We start from the raw sequence: 24,209 nt of genomic DNA on the forward strand, positions 1-24,209 counted from the left end.
ACCATCAGAGAACTCCTACAGCTGATAAACAATTTCAGCATATTGGCTGGATATAAAACTAACTCAATCAAATCAGTAGCTTTCCTCTACTCAAAGGATAAAAAAGAGGAGAAAGAAATTAGGGAAATGACACCCTTCACAATAGTACCAAATAATATTTCATACCTAGGTGTGACCCTGACAAAGCAAGTGAAGGGTCTATATGATAAGAACTTAAAGCCCCTGAAGAAAGAAATCGAGAAAAGTCTCAGAAGATGGAAAAATCTCCCATGTTCATGGCTTGGCAGGAACAATATAGTAAAAATGGCCATCTTGACAAAAGCAATCAACATATTCAATGCAAACCCCACCAAAATTCCAAACCAATTCTTCATAGATCTAAAAAGAGCAATTTTCAAATTCATCTGGAATAATAAAAAACCCAGGATAGCAAAAACTATTCTACGCAACAAAAGATATTCTGGGGGAATCACCATCCTTGACCTCAATCAAGCTCTACTACAGAGCAATAGTGATAAAAACTGTTTGGTGTTGGTATGCAGACAGGGGGGAAGATGAAAGGAATAGAATTGAAGACCCAGATAAAAACCCACACAAGTAGAGTCGCTTGACATTTGAAAAAGTAGCTTAAAAAAAAACAAAACAAAAAACAAAAAACAAAAAAAAAAGTGGAAAAAGACATTTTTAACAAATGGTGCAGGATCAACTGGAGGTCTGCCTGCAGAAAAATTCAAATTGACCCATTCTTATATCCTTGTACAAAGCTCAAGTCCAAGTGTGTCAAAGATCTACACATCAAATCAGACACACTGAAGCTTATACAGGAGAAAGTGGGGACAAACCATGAAAACATGGGCACAGGGGAAAAGTTTCTGAACACAACACCAATGTCTTATGCTCAAAGAATAAGAATTGACAAATGGGACCTCATAAAACTGTAAAGCTTCTGTAAGGCAAAGGACATGATCAACAGGACAAAACAGCAACCAACAAATTGGGAAAAGATCTTTACTAATCCTACATCCGATAGAAGGCTAATATCCAATGTATACCAAAAAATCAAGAAGTTAGTCTCCAGAGAATTAAATAACCCTATTAAAAATGGGATACAGTGCTAAACAAGGAATTCTCAACTGAGGAAACGCAAATGGCTCTAAAACATCTAAAGAAATGTTCAGCATCCTTAGTTATCAGGGAAATGCAAATCAAAACAACATTGAGATTCCACCTTACACCACTCAGAATGGCTAAGATAAAAAACTCAGGGGACAGCAGATGCTGGAGAGGATCTGGGGAAAGAGGAACACTTCTCCATTGTTTGTAGTATTGCAAGCTGGTAAAAACCACTCTGGAAAACAGTTTGCTGATTCCTCAGAAAATTAGACACAGTACTACCAGTGGACCCAGTTATACCACTCCTGGGCATATACCCAGAAAGTGCTCCTACATGTAATAAAGACACATGCTCCACTATGTTCATAGCTACCTTATTTATAATAGCCTGAAGCTGGAAAGAACCCAGATGTCCCTCAACAGAAACTGGTATATATACACAATGGAGTACTATTCAGCTATTAACAACAATGAATTCATGATATTCTTAGGCAATGAATGGAAATAGAAAGTGCCATCCTGAGCGAAGTAACCCAGTCACAAAAGAACGCACATGGTATGCACTCCTAATAAGTGGATCCTAGTTCAAAAGCTCAAAATAAGCAAGTTACAATTCACCCAGCACAGATAGCTCACAAAAAGAATAAGGACTTAAGTGAGAGTGCTATCGTTCCTCTGAGAAAGGGAACAAAATGCTCACAGGAACAACAAGGGAAGCAATGTGTGGTCCAGAGTCTGAAGTAAAGTCCACCCAATGAGTGCCCTACCTGGGAATTCATCCTATAAATAGTCAGCAAACCCCTACACCAGGACGAGAAGCGTGTACCAAAAGGTGCATGCCATGGCTGTCTCTAGAGAGACTCTGCCAGAGCCTTACAAATTCAGAGGCAGAAACTAGCAACCAACTATTGGACTGAGCCTGGGATCCCCAATGGAGGATCTGGAGAGTGGTCCAGAAAAGCTGAAGGTGTATATAGCCACAAGGGAAGAACAATGACTTTGAACACCCAGACGCCCCAAGACTCCTAGGGACTGAACCATCAATCAAGAGGTTTACATGGTTCCAGCCAAAATGTGGCACAGTAATGACTTTTTGGGCATCAGTGTGCAGAGTGGTCTTTGGTGAGGTAAAGGCTGAATAGAGGCCACAACAAAGGGAAACAGATTGGGGGGGATGTTGTGGGGGAGGTGGGACTGTGTCGGGTACAGGGGCATATACATAGAAACAGAGGGTGTGAGGAGGGGTAGGGAATCATTGGGGAGGTGGGCTTTTGGGAGGGGGAAAATTGGGAAAGGTTTTAACATTGGCAATGTAAATGAAGAAGATACGCAAAAAAAAATGGAAAAAACAAAACAAAACAAAAAAAAAAGAAAAATAAACTGTAAAATAAATAAGTTATGGAAGGAAGACAGAAAGGGGGCATAACATTTGAAATGAAAACAAATAAAATGATTAATAAAAAAGAATTCCAACATATGGATGATTCCCATTTCCCTGCAGTAGGATGTTTGACTTGCTACTAGATTTTGGTCACCACAAATCACTCTACTCTCAACAAGTTTCTGTTCTGGCCCAATCAGAGAATACACTGGTGAGGTCAACTCTTGGAACTGATACTGCTAACCCAAATGTGTGGAATTATAAAATGTACAAAGTGATGCTGCGGAGCTGGATGGAAAGATGTGGCTCAGCAGTCGGGAGCACTAGCTCTAAAAAGAGATCAAATTCCCTATTCTAGACATTGCAGGTACAAGAGGCAGATACACAGACAGAAAGACAGACAGTCACACACATACAGAGTGAGAGAGAGTGCACCTATGGATCCCGCATCTTCCACAGTGTTGTCTACAGAGGAAGCACACTCACCTTATCCCCATTTTCCCTTAGGCTGTCTTCAAGCAGTTATTTCTTTATTCGTGATAGGTCATCACTTTCTTCTTTGAGAGGTTCTGAGGAGTCTTGTGAGCAAGGTTTAAATTCTCTATCTCCATCTCCCTGCTCCTTGAGCTGCTCCTGGGTTTCACCTGCATCTTTTAACATAAGAAGTTGAAGCTCACTTGTCTTAAGTTCTTGAACCTAAAGACAGAAATCAGGTTAGGGTTCCGACTCTTTTAAATGAAACCTTGATTTTTGATTTTTTTATGCTTATTTTTTTTATTATTGCTTTATTTTAAGGTTAAGGGATTTTAGCCTACATGTTAATCTATGTACCACATGGACAATGGTGCCCACGGAAGTCTTCTGGAATCAGAGGTAAGACAGCTGTGAGCTGCAACATAGGTTATGAGAATCAAACCAGCATCCTTTAAAGAGGATTGCTGAGCTATCTCTCCAGCTAAGAAAGTTTAATTCATTTTCAATTGTTGTGTGTCTGTGTGTGTGTGTGTATGTATATGTATGTGTGAGGTACTCACACACACATACCTAAGAGGTGCCGCCCCAGCCATCTCACTCCACGCTGCTCCCCACATCAACAGCCACAGACTCACCTTAGTGCCCAGTTCCTTGATGCTCTCCTGCTGCTCACTTTCTATATGAAGGGCCTCTTTTGTGCTTCTCAGCTCTTCTCTTTTCTTAATTAGAGGTTTCTTTTCCTCTTGAGTTTCTTCAAGTTGTTTTCTCAAGTGGAGCCAGTCACTCACCGCATTCTGTAGGGCTATGTCCTTGGCAAGGAGAAGCACCCTTGCTTGCTCTAGTTCATCCTTCCTCCCTTGAGCCTCACTAGTTCCTTTTAGATTACGTTGTTCCTGTTTCTCACAGAGTTCTTGAACCTTCAACCAAGGATAAATAAGTTATCAGCACAACAAATATAGGTCCATTCTCTCTCTCAGAAAAATACAAAATAGGTTCCAACATAATTCAGTGTGTAACCAGTCTTCAAGTGAGCAGTTCCCTCCCACAGCTTCTGGCCTTCATTTACCGTTCTCTCTACTTCATCTGTGGTCAACTGCAATTGTTCCCGCATACTGGACTGCTCAGCTTCCTTCTGGGAGAGGCTCATTTTTAGAGCATTCATTTTGTTTCTTTGCTTTTTCAGGCGACTGTAAGCTTCTTCAAGGTTAAGTTCTTCTTCAGTTTCTAGATCCTTTATAATTACAGAGAATTATAAGATGTTTATTGAAATGAAACCATTAAATTACAATTAACTCCTTTAAAAAAGATTGAGTCATAAGGAAAAGGTTTGCTTATAAAGATCTTGAGAAATACAGTGGGAAGAGGAAAGGCATCTGTGACTTCTGAGCTGCTGTACTGCTCATGTCCTCCCTGGAGAACTTGCTGCAGGCAAAGGAGACCATCTTCCTCCCTTGGCCAGTACAGCACACTAACCTGAGGTGGGTAGGAATGGCATGCACACCTTGATGGTAACCAACAGCTCTCTATTTAGACTTAAGACCTGTTCAACAAGAGGGAAATAACATCTGGTACTGCAAACTTAAGCAACTACTCAGGGCTAGTAATGTCATAGATCTTGGAGGATAATCTACAAACAAATCTTTACTAACCAGCATAATCCGAAGCTACATTCTAAATATTTGCTCTTTTACTAACATGAGCATTTCTTTCTTCTTTCTGCCTTTGCCCTGTTCCTTGGTTGTCCAACCTCACTGATTCACTACGTTGGTATACTCACTGTCCTTCCATTCCACACAGTGGGGCTGTTTCTGTTTCTGTAGACCTTCTTGCATCTTAAAGTAATTCCTAGAAATTTCTTTAGTGAGACAACTGATTTCCCTCTGACTGTCTTCAAGATTCCTGGTCAGCCCAACATTTTCTACATCTATGCCCTCTGCTGTTGCTGAATGCACTGTCCTGGTATGTACTTCCACTGGCTCCAGTTCATTCACCTTTTCTGCACTGTCCCTGCCTTCATTCACATCAGGAAGTAGCTCTTGCTCTTGATGCACCAGGATGTTGTAATATTCACAATGCACAGGTTACTATCTAGAGATTACATCTTTTAGATGGATGGTGTCAGGAAAATTTATCAGCAATGACAGTGACCTTGAGCCATTCAGTCTCCCTTGGTACAAGCTTCTCCTATCCACTCACCCTCAATACCTTTAAACTCTACATAACATCTATTATCAGTATGCCATAGTTAGTCAGCTTAGGCCCAAAGTGAACCAATCTTTATATAGCATCACGCTAAAATCTTAAATTCTAACTGGTTCCCAAACTGTAACCAAATATAAGTTGTCATAGGTCTTTGTGAATATATTCAGTACATATAGCATACTTTATATATTGAATATATACTTACATGCAAACATAAATATAAATACATTCATACATACATACATACACACATTCATATATTTCCCATCTTTTGCTGAATCCAAATGCTACCTTCTAAGTTTTCTGTGTGTGCATACTAACTCTCCATTTATCCTGGTTGCTAGCATAACCATTTAAATTTGCATATTTCTACAGGCACTACATTAAAATTGAGGAATTGTTTAAACATGTATACACATTGAGAAAAAGAACCATTTTATTATACAAGTTCCAATGCTCAACAGAAAGTAGTTTTTAAAACTGGACTAGTTCTGTTATCCCAATGTCATCTTTCTCACAGCATTTACAATTACTTCATGTTGTTTTATTTGCCTGGTTGCTCATTTGGCACTATTTCCTTCTACTACAACCAATATGGGTCTTTGTCCCTGTTTGCACAGTTTTTCTTTTTTTGAGACAAGGTCTTCCATAGCTCAGGTGAGCCTCAAACTTTCTCTGGCATCCAGGCTTGTCTTGAACTCCCATTTCTCCTTCTTTACCCTAGAGTTCTCAGAGTGTAGGTTGCACTAGCCCACACTGTGTCTGCCACAGTAGGTAGCCACTAAATTCTTATGTGGTGAATAAATTGTAACTGAGCATCGATTTTCCTTCCAAGGAGAAAGGAGACAGAAAGGGTGAAGGATATGAAGACATGACATACCTCTGCCTGTAATTCAGGGTCAGATTGTGCTGTGTCCTGGGAGGTTGCTGCTTGAGCTTCCTTTTCAGAATTGCTTCTTCTTAGACCTTTGATGATTTCATCGCACTCTTTTAGATTTGCATCGACAATGTTTAGTACTTCTTTTGTTTGTAGGCCCTTGGTTAGTAAGTGAAATTTAAACAATTTTATAGTATTCACCCATAACCGCCTCCCTCTTTCTAGCTCAAGTGACTAAGATATATTTACCAGATAAAAAACTGATTATTATTTACTGCAGCTTCGATTTGCCTTGCATGTTCTTTAAGTTGCTTTATCTCTATTTCCAGTAATTCTTTCAGATCATTTCTTTCTTTGGTTATAGATTTTATCTCCTCATAATTTTCAATAAGTTTCTGAGCTATCACCAGTCTCTCAGTTTCCACATGCTCCAATGCCAGTCCTTGGCTCCTGAATTCATTCTTTAAGCTCTCTGCTTCAGTCACCTTTACCTGCATATTACTCAAAGCTTCGTCTGTACTAAGACGTTGCTGTTGTGTCTCTTGGAGTTTGTGGAGCTTAAAAATTACAATTATTCATAATTATCATGTTGCTGATATTTGGCCAGATTTTTATGTAGTACCATTAACAGAGCATTGTCTACCCCAGTGGAAATAGATAAGCAACATTAGACATAAACTAGCTCTTAGATTAGACATAATGCTTATGATGGGCTAAACAAGTCAAGACTATCTAGAAGCTCAGAATTTGAACCTGTTTGGAAAAGGGAGTTTTACAGATATCATTAAGTAGTGAGAGACCAGATTCTTCTGAATTATAGAATAAAATATATTCTTCTGAGTGTTGCAGTTCCAGGACAGCTCAGAGATACCAGATACCAGTCAAAGCAAAAAAGGGACTCTTCTCAAGACATCAAAAGGAAAACCAGTGACACTTCAACTTTTAAACTCAGGTTCTGTGTGTTGGGGGCCAGCTTGTTCTGGATAATAATAAGTTCTATTACAGCCAGAGCTACATAGTAAGACACTGTCTCAAAGAACAGACTCACAATGTACAAACAAAAAGGAACGGTAACAGAATGCATTTCTGTCTTGTAAGTCACTTTATAGCAATTCTGGCATTATCTTGGAATCTCACATGTTTGATTAGTGGAGCAAGGTGAAATTAAACTAAAACCCAAAATACTAGTTAAGTATACAGACGCAGATTCCAAATAATCACAATCCCCATGATATAAATAAATTAAATACATATGTCATTTGTTTATTTAGAGACAAAGTCTCAGTCTATAGCTCAGGCTGGCTTAGAACACAGTAAGAATCCCAGGCTGGTATCAGTTACAGAGATCCCCCTGCCTCAGCTTTCAAACTGAATCCGCATGCCTTTCAAACTCTTAGTATTCTCCAAGTTGGAGATATGGAAGATTAGAAGAATCAAAATCTATTAGCATATGTGCAGTTAGGACAAAGAGTTGGGAAGCAAGCACAGAAGCTCACCACGTCGCTTAGCTTCTCTGCCATTTCTGCCAGTCTCTCCTGCACCCTGGAGATCTCTTCTCTCTTCTCCTTGGCATGATCTTTTTCCTGTGCAGCTATCTTTTGTTGCCTTTTAAGTTCATCTCTAAGAATGCTTAACTCTTCCTGGTTTTCAGTATCCTAGAGTTTTAAAAAAGTTCTAGATTAGAATTTACAATATTAGCTTATCTTTAGAAAATCAGGGATATTCAGAAATTACTTTTGACTCAAAAATGAAGAAATCCAAGTGCAAAGGCAACTGTAAAGAAACGTCAGTCTGCTTTCAATGGACAAAGAGACTAAAATAATATTTTTCTGATGCTTTTATGACACGATTCAAGCACTGACCAATGATCAGTGAGCTCAAAATGGTTCCCACTCTTTTCTGTTGGACGTGAATGAATTCACTATTAAGATCATTTCACAACATGCTTGTATATGAAAGTCAACAAAACATACCAAACATGGGCAATTATGCTTTGTGTTTTCATGTTAATTTTCATTCAGTTTGTTGATAAACCAGACAATTCTAAATGTAGAGTGTCCGATGGCTACTGCCTCCACAGTGAATTTCCAAAATTATTAATTTCAACCCATACAGATTACAGGGCCTTGCATCAGATAGAAAAACTGAGCCACATGCATGGGAATACTGGAAACCATCAATGATTTAAAACAAAATTAAGAGCTACAACAGTAAAAAGGAAGCATTAATGAACATATTTAAGAAAATATGCATACTGCCCATCAAGTCTAATACAACATTAAGAGAATAAATTATTTAGGATGTTCAATGGCTATTTAGTTTATGAAACATGTTCAACATCTTTTGATACTAGGGAAAGATAAATTAAAATAGGGACATTATCCAAAGATCTGGCTTCCCTGGAACTGCAGTTACAGACAGCTGCCACATGGATGCTGGGACTGAACCTGGGTCCTCTGTAGGAGCAGTCATTGCTCCTAACTGCTGAGCTAGATTGCTAGATTGTTCTAGCAAATAAGTCACTGCTTTACTGTTTCCACTGCCAAGAAACAAACACCAAACTATCTACATCGTGCTTAGTTTTTCTCTCAATTATTTCCCTAATTTGTTCAGTTTGCTCCCCTTCCAGAGTCATAGTTCACAGGTCATCAGCTTATATGATAGAGCTACAGACAGTAGCCACAACTTTCTAAACTTCAATTTTGATGTCACCTGCAAGGCTTTGTTGTCAGGAGCACATTCAAATTCCTCAGTGTGCCTGGCTATGCACTGGCTACTATGCACTAAGGGCCCAGTATGTCTACCTTGTATTGGCAACCCTCTAAGATTTTGGTCATATACACTTCCTCTTGAAACATCTTCCATTAAGCTGCTTCCTAGTCATCTCTCGTTCATCAATAGCTCTTCAGTGTTTACACATCTTCTAGTGACTTACACAATATGCCTACTGATTATTATATAGATGATTTTGCATTAGGATTTTTAAAGTGCCGTTATGCACATTAATGAGAGTGGATATCAAGGTCTCCTTCATGTAAGGTCAATAGTTAGCAACTGATGGAACCAAGATGAAATGTTTAATTGGTCTGGTCTGAAGGCTTCCTTCCAAATGAAAATACTCCCCCATGTCTACTGGACACAGAGAAACCAACCCCAGGAAAACAAAAAATACACTTGCTGGAAGGTGGGATTTCAATCCTTACATTGATTTATTTTGTCCATTACTTTTCCTGAGGAAGTATTACTGTGAATTAAATGAACCCTAGTAATTTTTGTTTTTAAGTAATCTGCATTAGCCTTTACTAAGAGTCATAGTTCAGACAGTCTTTACCAATAGCTTAGAACTTTTAAATTAGTATCTCTTCAAATAAGAGTTGGAGAATGATACTTAAAATGCACTTCTTAGGTAGGGATGATGCACTGCATATAAACAGAATACTCTAGGTAGGGTCACCAGGCAGTGACCCTACCAACTCAATGACATCCTCAACTGTCAGAAACAAGACATTTTATTTAGTAGTCAATTTCTTTTGTTATTGCTAGAGATGGACGCCAGGTAGCATTCTACCATTGACTTCCACCCTTCTTTCTAAAGCTAAGGTTTTATGAGCTGAATTATTTTAAGTTAAAACATAAAGAACACTATCAAAAGGACAAAACAGCAACCAACAAATTGGGAAAAGATCTTCGCCAACCCTACATCAGATAGAGGGCTAATATCCAATATTTACAAAGAACTCAAGAAGTTAGACCCCAGAAAACCAAATAACCCTATTAAAAATGGGTTACAGAGTTAAACAAAGAATTCTCACCCAAAGAACTTCAGATGGTGGAGAAACATTTTAAGAAATGATCAACTTCGAGTCAGTTATGAGAGTCTCTCTGGCATCTTGGATCTCGGGCGCCAGAGAAATCAGACAGACTGAGGTACACAAATATACCCCAAAGCCAACATCGCGGGGGTCTAAGCCCGACAGGCATTGGCATGCACCCAGGCCCGGGGCTGTTTGGGGGGCCATCGGTGTGTGAACCTGGCTAGGAGGTTGATTGCCCGACAGGGTGCACACTCCGCCATTTTGACTACGGAACACCAGGCAGTTCTAACAGGCAAAGTCAGCCAAGAGCCATAGCCCGAGGCTAACACAGTGGGCACCTAAGCCAGACAGGCCTTCGACTGACCCCAGGCCCTGGGCTGCTCGGTGGGCCATCTGTGTGCCAACCCAGCCAGGAGGTTGTTACCCGAGCAGACTCTCCCAGCACTTTCATCAATCATGCACATGCCACCATCCTGGCCACCTGACAGAACCAATTAACACTCATAGCCCAAGGGGAACTTTGCTCGGGCCTTAGCCTGCCAGGATTTTGCCTAGTCTCAGGTCCTCAGCAGCTAGGTTAGCCTTGTGTGGACCAACCTGGTGGGGAGATAGGCTGCCCAGAAGTGTGACCAGCACTCGGAAAAGATCCCGCAGCAGCATAGACCATCAACAATCGCTGAAGGAGCAAACGGGCACCAGCTGGTTCACACAGACAACCTAAGGCAAGGCATGCTAGGGCTGCCAGGACATCCAAGAGGAGGGCAGTGGATTAGTAATCTGTAACAGGGGAAACCCAGATATCCGGTGTTGCAGAAATAGCCATATAGCCTCACAGGAGGCACAAATACCAGCCAGAGACAAGACCAACTAACACCAGAAATAAAAGGATGGCAAAAGGGCAAATGCAGGAACGCAACTAACAGAAACCTCAGCAATTTAGCAGCGTCTTAACCAAACTCTCCAACATCAGCAAGTCCTGATTATGCAAACTCACCTGAAAAACAAGATTTGGATTTAAAAATCACAGTTCATGATGCTGCTAGAAGAACACAAAAAGGACATAAATGAATCTCTTAAAGAAATACAAGGGAACATGAATAAGCTAGAAACCCGATTAATAGAAACACAAAAATCACTTAAAGAAATTCAGGAAAATAAGGCTCAAGAGCTAGAAGCCAATAAAGAAGAAACACACACACACACACACACAGACAGACTCTGCCAATAGATAGCTAGAAGAGTGGAAAAGTAGTACCATAGAGGAAGAATCCATGACCTTAAATTTTCCATCTGTCAGTATCAAGAACTAGGATAAAATGGGTGATCCTGTCAAGTTTGTCTCCTACATTGATGGGCCCTGCCTCCCTTGGACCACAATTGCAGAAGGTTTTATTTAAAGTTCCTTGCTAGACCTAGGAAATAATTTGCCCGCTCCTTACAATAATTTATGGCTTAGCAGGAGGAAGAATTTCACTTAGTTTACCTCCTCAGGCTTATACACACCAGATGATTTGCTTCCCTAAATTCATATTTGCTTTGTTTATAACAACTAGATATTTGAAAAACTCTAGATGTCCCTCAACTGAAATATGGATACAGAAAAGGTGTATCATTTTCAAAATTGAATACTATTTGGCTATTAAAAACAAGGGCATCATGAATATTCCTGTCAAACAGATATGACTAGGAACTATCATATGGACTGGGGTAACACTGACACAAAAGGACAAACATGTATATACTCGCTTACATGTGAATAATGCCAATAAAGTCCAGGATATCCACACTATACTACATAGACCAAAAGAAGTGAAACAAGAAAGAAGACCCAGATAGGCAGTGGTAGAGCAAGCCTTTAATCCTGGTACTTGGGAAACAGAGGTAGGTGGACCTCTTGAGTTCAAGGCAAGCCTAGTCTGCAGAGTGAGTTCCAGGACAGGCAGAGATACACCGAGAAATCCTGTCTTGAAAAACAGAACAAAATAAAACAAAACAAAACAAGACAAAACAAAACAAAACAAAACAGGAAGACCCAAATGAGTATGGTTGAATCTCACTCAGAAGGGGGAACATAACAGTCATAGGAGGCAGATGGAAGAGAGAGAACTGGATAAGAGAGCAGATAAGAAATTGGAAGTAAAGAACAGGGATAGGTGTGTTGAGAGACAAGAGAGGACAGAAGCCCAGGGAAATGAATTGAAATCTGCATCAGGTGGAGCTAGAAGGGTGGGGTATTTTTTTTGATATGCACTAGATCACAAATTAGAGGGCACCAATGAATCTATAGGGGTGATCTTAGCTGAAATGAATGGCAATGAGATATGTTCCCTGAAGAGGCCACATACTGTAGCCAGGCAGGAACCCCAGTGGAGAGTTAAGGACACAAACTGAACCAATAATCTTTCCTCACAAAATGTGTCCTGTCTACAAGAAATGCAGGTGAAAGATGGAACCCAGAATGAGGGAATGGCCAAACTAAACCCTGCCCAAATTGAGGTCCATCCCATTGGCAAGCACAAATCCCTGACATTACTGAGGATATATTTTGTTATACTTCCAGAGAGTATCTTAGAATAATTGTCCTCTGAGAGTGTCCATCCAGCACCTGTCAAAAACAGATGCAGACACCTACAGCCTAACACAGAACAGGGCTCAGCGAGTCTTTTTGGAGAGTAGGGGAAAGGATTGAGGGCCTCCAATGGAACAGGGATTCTATTAAGAAGACCCTTAGAGTCAACTAACCTTGACACTAGGAAATTCTTAGTGACATAGTCACCAACTAAAGAGCATGAATAGGGAGGACTGAGTGCCCCATTATATATGTAGTATATGGGCTACTCAATCTTCATGTGGTTCCCTCCCCAAAGTAGAATAGGAGATGTCCCTTATGCTGTTGCTGGTCTTTGAAAATGTTTCCCATAACTTGTCTGGTTTTTCTGACTTCAGTAAAAGAGAGATGCCTATCCATGCAGAAACTTGAAATGCCATGGTTGTTGATACTCCTGTGGTCCCCATGTTCTTTGGACAGATAAAAGGAGTTAGGAATGAAGGACTGTGAATGGTGGAAAGGAGAGATTATTAAAATTTATTTAAATTAAATAAATAAATGATAAATAGGATGGGAAAATGAACAAATACATATTAATAGAATGAAAATATAGAAATCAGCCCATTATTTTTAAATTTTACCTAGCTCCATATTTTGTGGTGTAAGCCAAGGAAAAAAAGATTTTTGGCCAAAATATCACACAAATGACCTCTCGCTAAAATTTACAGTGTATTTTCCACACAAATACTATGATCTCAGTTTCCTCTGGCTGCATACTGTCAACAATGAGAACAACCTATTAAGCTCCATGAATCTATAGCTTCCTATGACTTTTGCCATCTCTGTTTCTGATAATTTCCATATTCCTTCAAAGGAGAACATGAATTCTGGCCAAAGCAAAATCCCTTATTAACATCATTTTGGTTGTGTTTGTTATCCTAACTTGCTACTCTGCTGCCGTGATGGAGTCCTCTGAGTAAAAGCATCTCAACAGTTGTTGTGAATTGTTCTGTCAGAACACAGTTCATCACTTTGGGAACTTAGAGTAGAAACTGAAGCTACAAACTGAAGGTAAAAACATGGATAAACATTGTCTTCTGTCTTGATTTCCTGCTTGGTCAATGTCCCATGTTCAGGTAGTTCTGTCAACCAGTCCAGGCCCACATCCTTATGAAAGTTGTCACCCTCAGTGGTAGAGCCTTTGTACATCGATCATCAAGACTATGTCACACACTTAGCAACCAGCCACTCTGATGACAGCACACCCTCAACTGGTGTATATCCAAAAGGCTATAGACTTGAAAATTTGGAAATCGCTCAGCTTTACCTTTCTCCTGACTATATATACTTGTGGATTGCTAAGATTATCTCTTCCTGCCCACGTCCTCTCCTAGCTTTCAACAAAAGCATAACCTCTTGAACATGCCCATCAAAAAGTTCAGTAAAAGGGGCAACACTCTCTGTAAATCTGGACAGCAAAGTATAACCCAGGAATGAACTCCAAGCCAAAGAAGACAAAATGAAAACCAGTACCTAGATCTACAATCACCACATAGGCAGATGCCTAGACACCAGCATAGGAAGATAAGGAATACCAGCCAGGAAAATAAGACACAATTCTCAGGTTCTCACTTCTCTCCCTTGCCCAATTAAACCTCTTTTGCATCAGATCTCATCATTTTTTAGTTTCTCAGGACATGTTGGAGAAGAGAGAAGCAGTAGCAGAAGCAGAGGCATAAGCAGAATATCAAGAGGCAGAGGCAGAGGCAGAGGCAGAGGCAGAGGCAGAGGCAGAGGCAGAAGAAGAAGAAGAAGAAGAAGAAGAAGAAGAAGAAGAAGAAGAAGACGACGACGACGACGACAATGAAGAAGACAATGAAGAAGACAATGAAGAAGAAAAAGAGGATGATGATGATCAATCATCATAAAGGTCTTGTGAAATAATAAATGAAAAATTTCCTAAACTAAAGAAGGTGCCTGTTAATGTACAAGAAGCATGAAAAATATCAAACAGATTGGGAAAGAGTCCCTTTGCCACATAATAATCAGAACACTAAACATGTAAGTTAAAGAAATATAAAAAAAACTATAGCAAAAAAAATTTACAAACTAAAAAAAGAAAAATTAGTAATGAATAAAATCAGAACTATTAGATTCATATACATCTTCTTTTTTTTAAGGATATACTTCATTACTTATACAAGGTTCTCTCTGCATGTATTCCTGCAGGCCAGAAGAGGGTTCCAGATTCCATTACATATGGTTATTAGCCACCAAGTGGTTGCTAAGAATTGAAATCATGACCTGTGTTAGAACAGCCATAGCTCTGAACCTTTGAGATTTCTCTCCAAGCCTAATCCTGCCTTCTTAATGTATATTATAAAAGAAAAAAGGGTTTGGACACATGTGCTTCATTGTCACTGAAACCACACATGCTTCTTCAAGAGAGCAACTAGTCCAAATGTTTTCGGCAGATTTAAAATCAGCCATGATAGTGAAGTTATTAAGAGCTCACTGCTTGAACTCACAAGTAAGAAGCACCATTAGAAACCTCACGTGTAATCACAACTGGCTGATGTTTCCCCTCCAATCCCTGATAGGACCCTCCAACCCAGCACCTACTGCTCACTCACCTGTTGCACCCCAGTGTGCTTACTCACTGTGCTTACCATTTCTTGATTTCAGACCTTCCCTGAGATCCCCTCACAGCACAACATGGAACAGCAGAGCTCAGAGTAGGAAACAGTGAACTATTCTGGCCTGCATAGCCACAGTGAACTTGCAGAAAGATACCCAGAAGATACTGCCTCTTTCTTTGATTAGCAGGTCTGCTTGAAAGTCTGGATTGGACAGTAAACTTTACCACTCCACAAGCTTAAAGTGTGGTTTTAGTAAAGGGCGAAACTATTTTTTCCAAATATTAGGAATGGTTTGCACTCCCTTAGCATTTGTGCCTGCCATGCAAGAGGACTCTCGTACCACCCAGCCCTAGGGGACAATGAACTATTCCAGCTCTGGCTAGTCAGCTGCCTGCTCCTCCCCTCTGTGAGCAATGATCCTGCATTTACCAGGAGCTGTTCTAAGACCTATCCTGACTTTCCTCACAGCACTTGCCTTCTTCTTCCTGCAATCAAGGTTAAGAGCTTGCATACCACATTCCTCAGGTGCAGTGGAGGAATCAATCTGACACACAAGGGGAAGGGTGCCCAGGATATTCCCATTAAAGTGTGATTTTAGGAAAGAAAAGTTTTGTTTTCCAGCTTCATGTTGGGCTGAGGGAATTTACAGCTCCCTTTCACCAGAAGGTAACTCCTTGATTTTGAAATTTCCCTTGGCAGACAGCCATTATTTGAAGAAGAGGACAATTGTCTCTGAGATATTATAATAAATCTGCTTTCTACATACACAAAAAATTTCACTCTCTCTGTGAGATATGTTGACCTAGAGAACCTGTGCTAACATCACTGTTGTTTTTGTGTTCTTCACATGTGCTGAATAACAATAGTGCTCCACAGTGTTTGTCATCTGTTTCTTGGTTTCTCCCAAGATTGTGCCATACATATCGTTTGGTGGAAGGGAATTGTATGAACCTGAAAAGCAAAATAAGAGTTTCCTAAAATCACTCTTTAATGTTTAAAGCCTGGTCATCTGTCCACTGATGGGCTAACTAAAGTTCAAATCACACATTGGAACCCACGCAATAATTTTGAGGGACTTCCATACCCCACACTCATCAATGGACATATAAAAAATACAAATGAAATAGAGACACAGTGAAACTAACAGAAGTTATGGACCAAATGGATTTAACAAACATCTATAAAACATTTCATCCTAAATCAAAAGAATATACCTTCTTCTCAGCACCTCATGGTACCATCTCCAAATTTGACCATATAATTGGTCACAAAAGAGACTTAACATATATAAGAAGATTGAATTAATGCCATGCCTCCTATCTGATCACCATGGATTAAGGCCCGTCTTCAATAGCAACAAAAACAACACAAAGCCCACATACACATAGAACCTGAATAATTCTCTGCTCAATGATGACTTGGTCAAACAAGAAATAAGGAAATAAGTCAAAGACATTTTAGATTTTATTGTAAATGAAGGCACAGCATAGCCAACCTTACGGAATACAATGAAATCAGTGCTAAGAGGAAAACTCATAGCTCTGAGTGCCACCAAAGAAACTGGAGAGAACACACACTAGCAGCTTAACAGAACACCTGAAAATATTAGAACAAAAAAGAAGCTAATACACTAAGAGGAGTAGAAGGCAGCAAATAATCAAACTCTGGTCTGAAATTACATAAAAAAAAGAACTATATAAAGAATCAAGAAAACTAGGAGTTGGTTCTTAGAGACTAACCAGATGGCACAGATATAGTATGCAAATTAAAAATTAGAAATGAAAAGGGAGATATAACAACAGAAATTGAGGAAATCTAAAAAAATCAGAAGATCTCACTATATAGCTCATTTGGGAAATCTGGATTAAATGGGCAATATTCTAGACAGATATCAAATACCAAAGTTAAATAAGGATCAGATAAATGATCTCATAACCCTAAAGAAAAGAAGTACTTGAAAGTCTCCCAACAAAAAAAAAAAAAAGCATGGGACCAGATGGTTTTAATGCAGAATTCAATTGGACCTCAATGAAGACATAATATCAATGCTCGTAAATTGTTTGACATAAAAGAAACAGAAGAAACACTACCCAACTCGTTCTATGAAGCCACAAGTACACTGATTCCAAAACCACACAAAAATTCAACAAAGAGAACTTCAGAACAATTTCTCTTGTGAATACCAATATAAAAATACTTAATAAAACTCTTGCCGACTTAATCCAAGAACACATCAAAACAATCATTCACCATGGTCAAGTACAGAAATCCATCAATGTAATCCACTATATAATCAGTCTCAAAGAAAAAATCAACATGGTCATTTCATTAAATCCTGAAAAAGCATTTGACAAAATTCAGCTTCCTCTCATCTTAAAATTCTTGGAAAAATCAGTAATTCAGTGCTCATACATAAACAAAGTAAAAGTAATATATAGCAATCTAGTAGCCAACATCCAAAAAAAAAATTAATACAGAAGAGCCTTGAGCACATGGACACAGGGGAATATTTTCTAAACAAAACACCAATAGTTAATACTTTAAGATAATTTATTGACAAATAGGACCTGAAAAATTACTGAGTTCTGTAAGGCAAAGGACATTGTCAAAAAACATAATGCAGCCAACAAATTGGGAAAAGATGTTTACCAACCCTACATACAACAGACGGCATTTATCCAAGATATAGAAAGAACTTAAGGAGGTAGACTCCAGAGAGACAAATCACCCCCTTAAAAAATGGGAGACAGAGCTAAACAAAGAATTTTTACCTGAGGAATATGAAATGGCCGAGAAGCACCTAAAGAAATGTTCAACATCCTTAGTCATCAAGGAAATGCAAATCAATACAACCCTGAGATTTCGCCTCACACCAGTCAGAAAGGTAAGATCAAAAATTCATGAGATAACATGTGATGTCAAGGATGTGGAGAAAGAGGAACACTCCTCCACTGCTGGTGGGGTTTGCAAGCTGGTACAACCACTCTGGAAGTCCTCAGTCTGGTGGAAGTCAGTCTGGCAGTTCCTCAGAAAAGTGGGCATGATACTTCCGGAGGACCCTGCTATACCACGCCTGGTAATATACCCAGAGGATTCCCCCACAGATAATAAGGATACATGCACCACTATGTTCATAGCCGACCTGTTTATAATAGCCAGAAGCTGGAAAAAAAGCAGATGTCCCTCAACGGTGGAATGGATACAGAAACTGTGGTATATATACACACAATGGAGTACTATTCAGCTTTTAAAAACAATGAACTCATGATATTCTTAGACAAACTGATGGAATTGGAGAATATCATCCTGTGTGAGGTAACCAAGTCACAACAAAACAAAACAAAACAAAACAAAACACATGGTATGCACTCATGGATAAGTGGATATTAGCCTAGAAGCTTGGAATACCTAAGACATTATTCACATATCAAATAAAGCCCAAGAAGAAGGAAGGAGAGACCCTTGGACCTAGAAATGCTCAGTGCAGCAGTGTAGGGGAATTCCAGGACAGGGAAGCAGGAATGTGTGGATTGGGAAACAGAGGGATGAAATAGGGCTTATGGGACATTCAGGGAAGAGGAATTATGGAAAGGGGAAATCACTTGAAATGTAAATAAAGAATATCTCATATAAAAAATAAAAGGTGCACAAATGCATATGCTTATTGTACAAAACCATGTCAGCTGGCTTATGTAGTTTCTATATTTACTGTCAGGACAGGATTGACTTCACAGAGAGATTTTTTCTTGAAAAACAAAAACAAGGGAATAAAGTTAAAAATATTAAACCACCAGGCTTGCAAAATATCTTAGTATTGAATAACAAATGTGTCTACATTATCTTATGTCATTTAGGGACACAATCCAAATGCTGACTGTATGAGAGCAAGAGAAGAAAGCTGGTGGATCAGTGTCAACCACAACACAGTAGACACACAGTACAAAATCTGTCCTTTCCAAAATAAGCAGGCAATCACCTGGAGCAGAAACTGATTTCATTGCTAATACCCAATGAAAACTCACCCAACTGGAGACACAGTTTATGTGCAACTCTAATCCATGACATTATTATGAATACTCTGTTATGCTCCCACACAGGAGCCTCGCATAAGTGTCCAATGAGAGGCTTCACCCAGCAGCTGACTGAAATGGATGCAGAGAACCACGGTGAAATATAGGATGGACTTTGGAGACTCCTAATAAAGACTTGGGGAAGAATTGAGCCATGAAGATGGTCGGAACTCCACAGGTAGTTTAGGAGATTCAATGAATCTTTAACCTCGGGGACATTGAGAGACTGAGACATCAACCAAATAGCAGGCACAGGCTTGACTAACACCCCTGGCACTTAGCTAGCAGAAGTTCAGGTTAGTCTTCATGAGGGTCCTCCAACAACTGGAAAAGGTGCTGTCCCTAAAGCTGCTGCCTATCTTTGGTAACTGTTCCATTAACTGTACTCCAAGATCTGGCCTCAGTTGGAGAGGTTGCACTTCACTCAGCAGAAACTCGAAGCCCCAGGATGTGGCGATACCCAGGGGACCCAATCAACTTCATTCTGACCCTGGATACTCTAGCTTCATGTTCATCCTGTGATGAAAATGCATTTAGTCTACAGTGATCCTAATAGTCTGCAGGAGTGCCTACACAGTTCAAATGTCTAAAGTGTCTTCTGATACTCAAGGCAATATTTGAAAGACAAATCATTTAAAATCAGAAAGCAAGTCATATCTTTCTGATGAACAGTGGTACAGAATATCTTTTCCTCTTCCAGAATACAGGAATGTGCACTACTTTTTCAACCACATATCAGGCCTGCTAGGAGACAAAGTAGACATTCCATAGATCTACCACACTATTTTCTATTCCACATGCAATTTACACAGCTCTCCCTAACACTGTACAAACACCAGGGGCAGCTAAACCTCTCTTGTGACTATGTTTCCTGGTGGAGTGCTAAGATCATATCTTCCTGCCTGCCACTTCTCCAAGCTTTCAACATTAGGAAGCATTCTCTCTTGAACATAACCACCAAACAGGTTAGTAAAAGGGGCAAAATGCAGCCAACATTCAGTTAAAATAAAGGCAGCAAACATTAACTCAGGAATAAAATTACCACCCAAACAAGACAAACCCAGAGACCAGTATCTAGAACAATTGTCACCACAAACCCAGATGCCTAGACAACACCATAGGTATATAATGAAGATAAACAAGGGAAATATGTCACCAAGAATCCAAGGTGTCCTGTCACAGCAGTTCCTCCAAAAGTAAAACATGCAAGACATCTGATACTATAGAGGTTTTTTGGGGGAAAGGACAGGAGTGAGAACCCGGGGAAGGGATAGAGGTACACAAGAGGACCTGCGTACTGGAACACATATAGGGAGCAGTGAGAACATGATGAGAGTAGGGAACGTCTATAGAGGAGGCATGTGTAGAGAACAGAAACAAAGAACAAATACAGAGAGCAGCTGAAGCTAGTGTTCCATGTATATAAAGCACACCTGACACCAGCAGCAGTTGATGTAGGCAAGTAATGATTACCCAGGTGCTAAGTCCCCGAGAGTAGTTAGGCCGTTGATACTGCCTGCACATTAACAACTAAAAAGGCAAGGTTCACACACCAATCAGGAAAGGAATGTTAATAAAATAAATGGACATATTGGTCAAAAAATATTTGGAGTCTAAAAGTTTCCTGGCACTAAATTGCCAGGAACACTGGAACATATCAAAACAAAGTCTAGAATTGACTGTAATAGAAGTAGAATATCAGCTCAAAGGTCAAGAAAATAGTTTTAATAAAATCTTAAATGAATAATTTCTAAAATAAAGACAAAGATTCCTATTAAGTTACAAGAAGCATCCAAAATACCAAATAGATTGGAACAAAAAAGTCCAATTGCCACACAATATTCAAAACACTGTACTTGTAAAGAAATTTAAAATTGTAAAAAACAAAGAAAACTAAAACTTGTCACAGGTTAAAATAGAACTATTAGATTCATACCTGCCCTCTCAATGTGTAGCGTAAAACAGAAAATGTATTGGACATGTGCTGCATAATCAAAAAAGCAGCCATGATGTTTCTACAAGCAAATCAAATGATTTGGAAAGATTCAGCCATGATAGTGAAGTTATTCAGAGGACATGTGTTTATTTAGCAAGAAAGAAACTCCATTAGAAACCTCAAATGTAGTCACATCTAGCTGATGTTTCCCATCCAAACCCTGATAGGAACCTCCACCCCAGCACTCACTGCTCCGCCACTTTTTTCTCCCCATTGTGGGCAGATATCCTGTGCTCACCATGTCTTGATTTCAGAGCTTCCCTGAGGTCCACTGAAAGCACAGCACGGAACAGCAGAGCTCAAAGCAGGAAACAGAGAACTATCCTGGGCTGCACAGCCACAGCGAACTTGAAGAAAGGTACCTGGAAGATCCTGCCTCGTTCTTTGAATGGCAGGTCTGTCTGAAGGTCTGAATTGGCCAGTAAGCCTTACCGCTCTTCAAGACTAATGTGTGCTTCTAGTCCAGGGCCAAACTTTTTTCCAGATCTTAGGAGTGGTTTACACTCCCTTAGCATTTGTACTTGCCTTTCAAGAGGAATTTCACACCACCCAGGCCTCGGGGAGGACCCACTATTTCAACTCAGGCTATTCAGCTGCCTGCTTGCCTTCCTCTTCCTGTAATCAAGGTAAATAGCTTGCATAGCCCATTCTTCAGGTGCAGTGGAGGTCTCAATCTGACCCACAAGAGGAAGGGTGCCCAGGCTATTAACATTAAAGATTGAATTTTGGAAACAGGAGTTTTGCTTTCTGACTTCATGCTGGGTTCAGGGAAATTGCAGCTCCTTTCCAGCAGAAGATATGTCCTTGAATTTGAATTTTCCCTTGGCAGACAGACATTATTGGGAGAAGAGAATAACTGTCTCTGGGAAATTATAATAAATCTTCTTTCTACATACAGAAAAATTCACTCTATGAGATATGTTGATCTAGAAAACCTGTGCTTACACAACTGTGGGTTTTTCCCCACCTTGCCAGTGAGGAAGATGTGCTGAATAATAATAGTGCTCCACACTGTTTGTCATCTCTTTCCTGGTTTTCTCCTGGTGTTGTTTCTTACTTATCGTCTGGTAGAAGGGAATTGTATGAAGCCACAAAACAAAAGCAAAACATGTGTTTCCTAAAACCCTCTTTATCATTAAATGCCTGGGCATCCTTCCAGTGATGGGCCACCTTTATTTAACCCATGTAAATCAAGAAACAGTTTATCCACCTTGATTTCAGAAAGAAGATGAAGAAGGGGAAGTGCTTTGAGGAAAGCTCAAGCCAGCTATGAAATCAGGTCATGATGAGTGCAGGAACACTGCCCACAAAGGGGAGGAGAAAGCAGATGAACAGACTCAGTTGCAATAGTGTGTCTTCCTCCAGTGCTGGGTGGGAGTGCAGATGGATGAGGTTCTTGGAGGACAGGCACAAATACTATGGGAGTGCAAACCTGACCTAAGATATATGAAAGGTCTGGCACAGGACTGGAAGCACACTCTAACCTTGAGAAGGGGTAAGACTCACTGACGAATCAAGGACCCCAATTGCACTTGCCAGTCCGACTAAGAGCAGGGTCTTCCTGGTGCCTTGTTGAAGTTTGTTTTGGCTTAGCAGGCTTGGATGGTTCTCTGTGTCCTGCTTTGAGTGCTGCTCTTGGGTGCTGTGTGGTGACCTCTAGTAAGTTTTTGAGACATGTTGAGCACATGCTCTCTGTCCATAATGAGGAGAATGTGGGTGAGCACTGGAGCTCGGGTGGTGGATCCTCCCTGGTTCTGGATGGGAAGCATCAGTCACATGTAGCCAGATGTGGCCACTTGTTAGGTCCCTTGTGGTGCTCATTTGGTACATCAAGTAGTGACCTCTGAATAACTTCACTACCAGGACTGAATCTGCTCAAAACATTTGGACCAGGGGCTTGCTTGTAGAAATGTCATGGGCAGGATGCCAAACATGGACAGTGCTAATTTCTCTTGATTCTTATACAAGTTCTGCCCTCAACAATTATTACTTATGTGTAAGATCCACCTGCAGTTAATTTTGTAGAGGTGTCAAAAGGCATCTCTTATATTGGGGAGCACTACCATATTAACCTGTGATGTAGAAGAGTAGAATTTATAATGTAAAGGACTTACCAATTTAGGAAATACTGACAGTATGTAGCATTTATTTGATCGAGGACTGCCTCAGAAACACTCCATAGATGAGTAGTATGCTAGAGCAGGCCTGCTAAAGACTAGGATATTAGGATTCACATATTTCACAGTTCAACAGGATTGTCTAGATATATGGCTGCAAACCATAACAGGTGAGGCAACTCTAATGTACAACACAAATGTCCATTTGCTTGGCATATGCCCATAGCGAAAATCAGGATTGTAATAAGCATTTCCTTGGGTCATTACAACATCATAAACAACATTAAGGCCAGGTGTGCCTCAAGTGCCCATTTTCTAATTGAGAAAAGCATAGTTCTGCCTCATTGGAAAGACTACACTAGCTGACAGCCATTTGAGAGGGAAAACACCTTTGTATTTTCAGGCAGGAGCTAAGCCTGACTGTCTTCTGAAATGCTCTAACAACAAATGAGACAGATGCAAATACTTACAGCCAATCATTGAACTCAGGTCAGAGTTAGGGGAAGACTTAGGGGAAGGAATGGAGAGGCTTTTAGAGATGCCAATCCCTTAAGAAGACCAACAGTATCTAGTAACCCAGATCCCTAGGAGCTCACAGAGACTAAGAAATCCACCAAAGAGCATATATGGAATGGTGCATGGCTCCAGGAACATATGTATCAAAGGACTGCATTGTCTGTACTCGATGGGAGAACATACACCTAATACTGTAGAGACTTGATGCCATCAAGGAGAATGGCAGATGTGAGGTGGTTCTGGGTGCATGGATAGAAGGAGTGGAGGTTGGGTGATGGAGCACCTTCTCAAAGTAAAAGGGGAGGGGGAATGGGGTAAACGATGCTGGGAGGTAGAACAGGATAGCTAGGCAACATTTGTTATATAAGTAAAAATATATTTGCGAGAGAGAGTGTGTATTGTATGAAGGACTAGCCTTATCCAGCATCCAGCATGTCTCTCCATAATGGCCTCATGTATGT

General features: G+C 40.0%; 2 long non-coding RNA genes across 9 annotated transcripts in view; one reads left to right on the forward strand and one right to left on the reverse strand.

Annotated features, from left to right (window-relative positions):
• The window catches only part of LOC127674153 (uncharacterized), a 424,300-nt gene that overhangs the window by 297,300 nt on the left and 102,791 nt on the right, over positions 1-24,209 (forward strand). The gene's annotated exons all lie outside the window — the stretch shown is intronic.
• LOC127674152 (uncharacterized) overlaps positions 1-24,209 on the reverse strand; it is a 433,706-nt gene that overhangs the window by 232,576 nt on the left and 176,921 nt on the right. For 2 of the 8 annotated variants that reach the window (XR_007975293.1, XR_007975292.1), the window contains exon 1: positions 2,981-3,132. The exons of 3 other annotated variants lie outside the window; for them this stretch is intronic. This is a non-coding gene — a long non-coding RNA (uncharacterized LOC127674152). 3 more of the 8 variants (XR_007975300.1, XR_007975295.1, XR_007975301.1) reach the window with 2 other exon arrangements.

This window comes from Apodemus sylvaticus, chromosome 23 (assembly GCF_947179515.1).
Source record: "Apodemus sylvaticus chromosome 23, mApoSyl1.1, whole genome shotgun sequence".
Classification (NCBI taxonomy): domain Eukaryota; kingdom Metazoa; phylum Chordata; class Mammalia; order Rodentia; family Muridae; genus Apodemus; species Apodemus sylvaticus.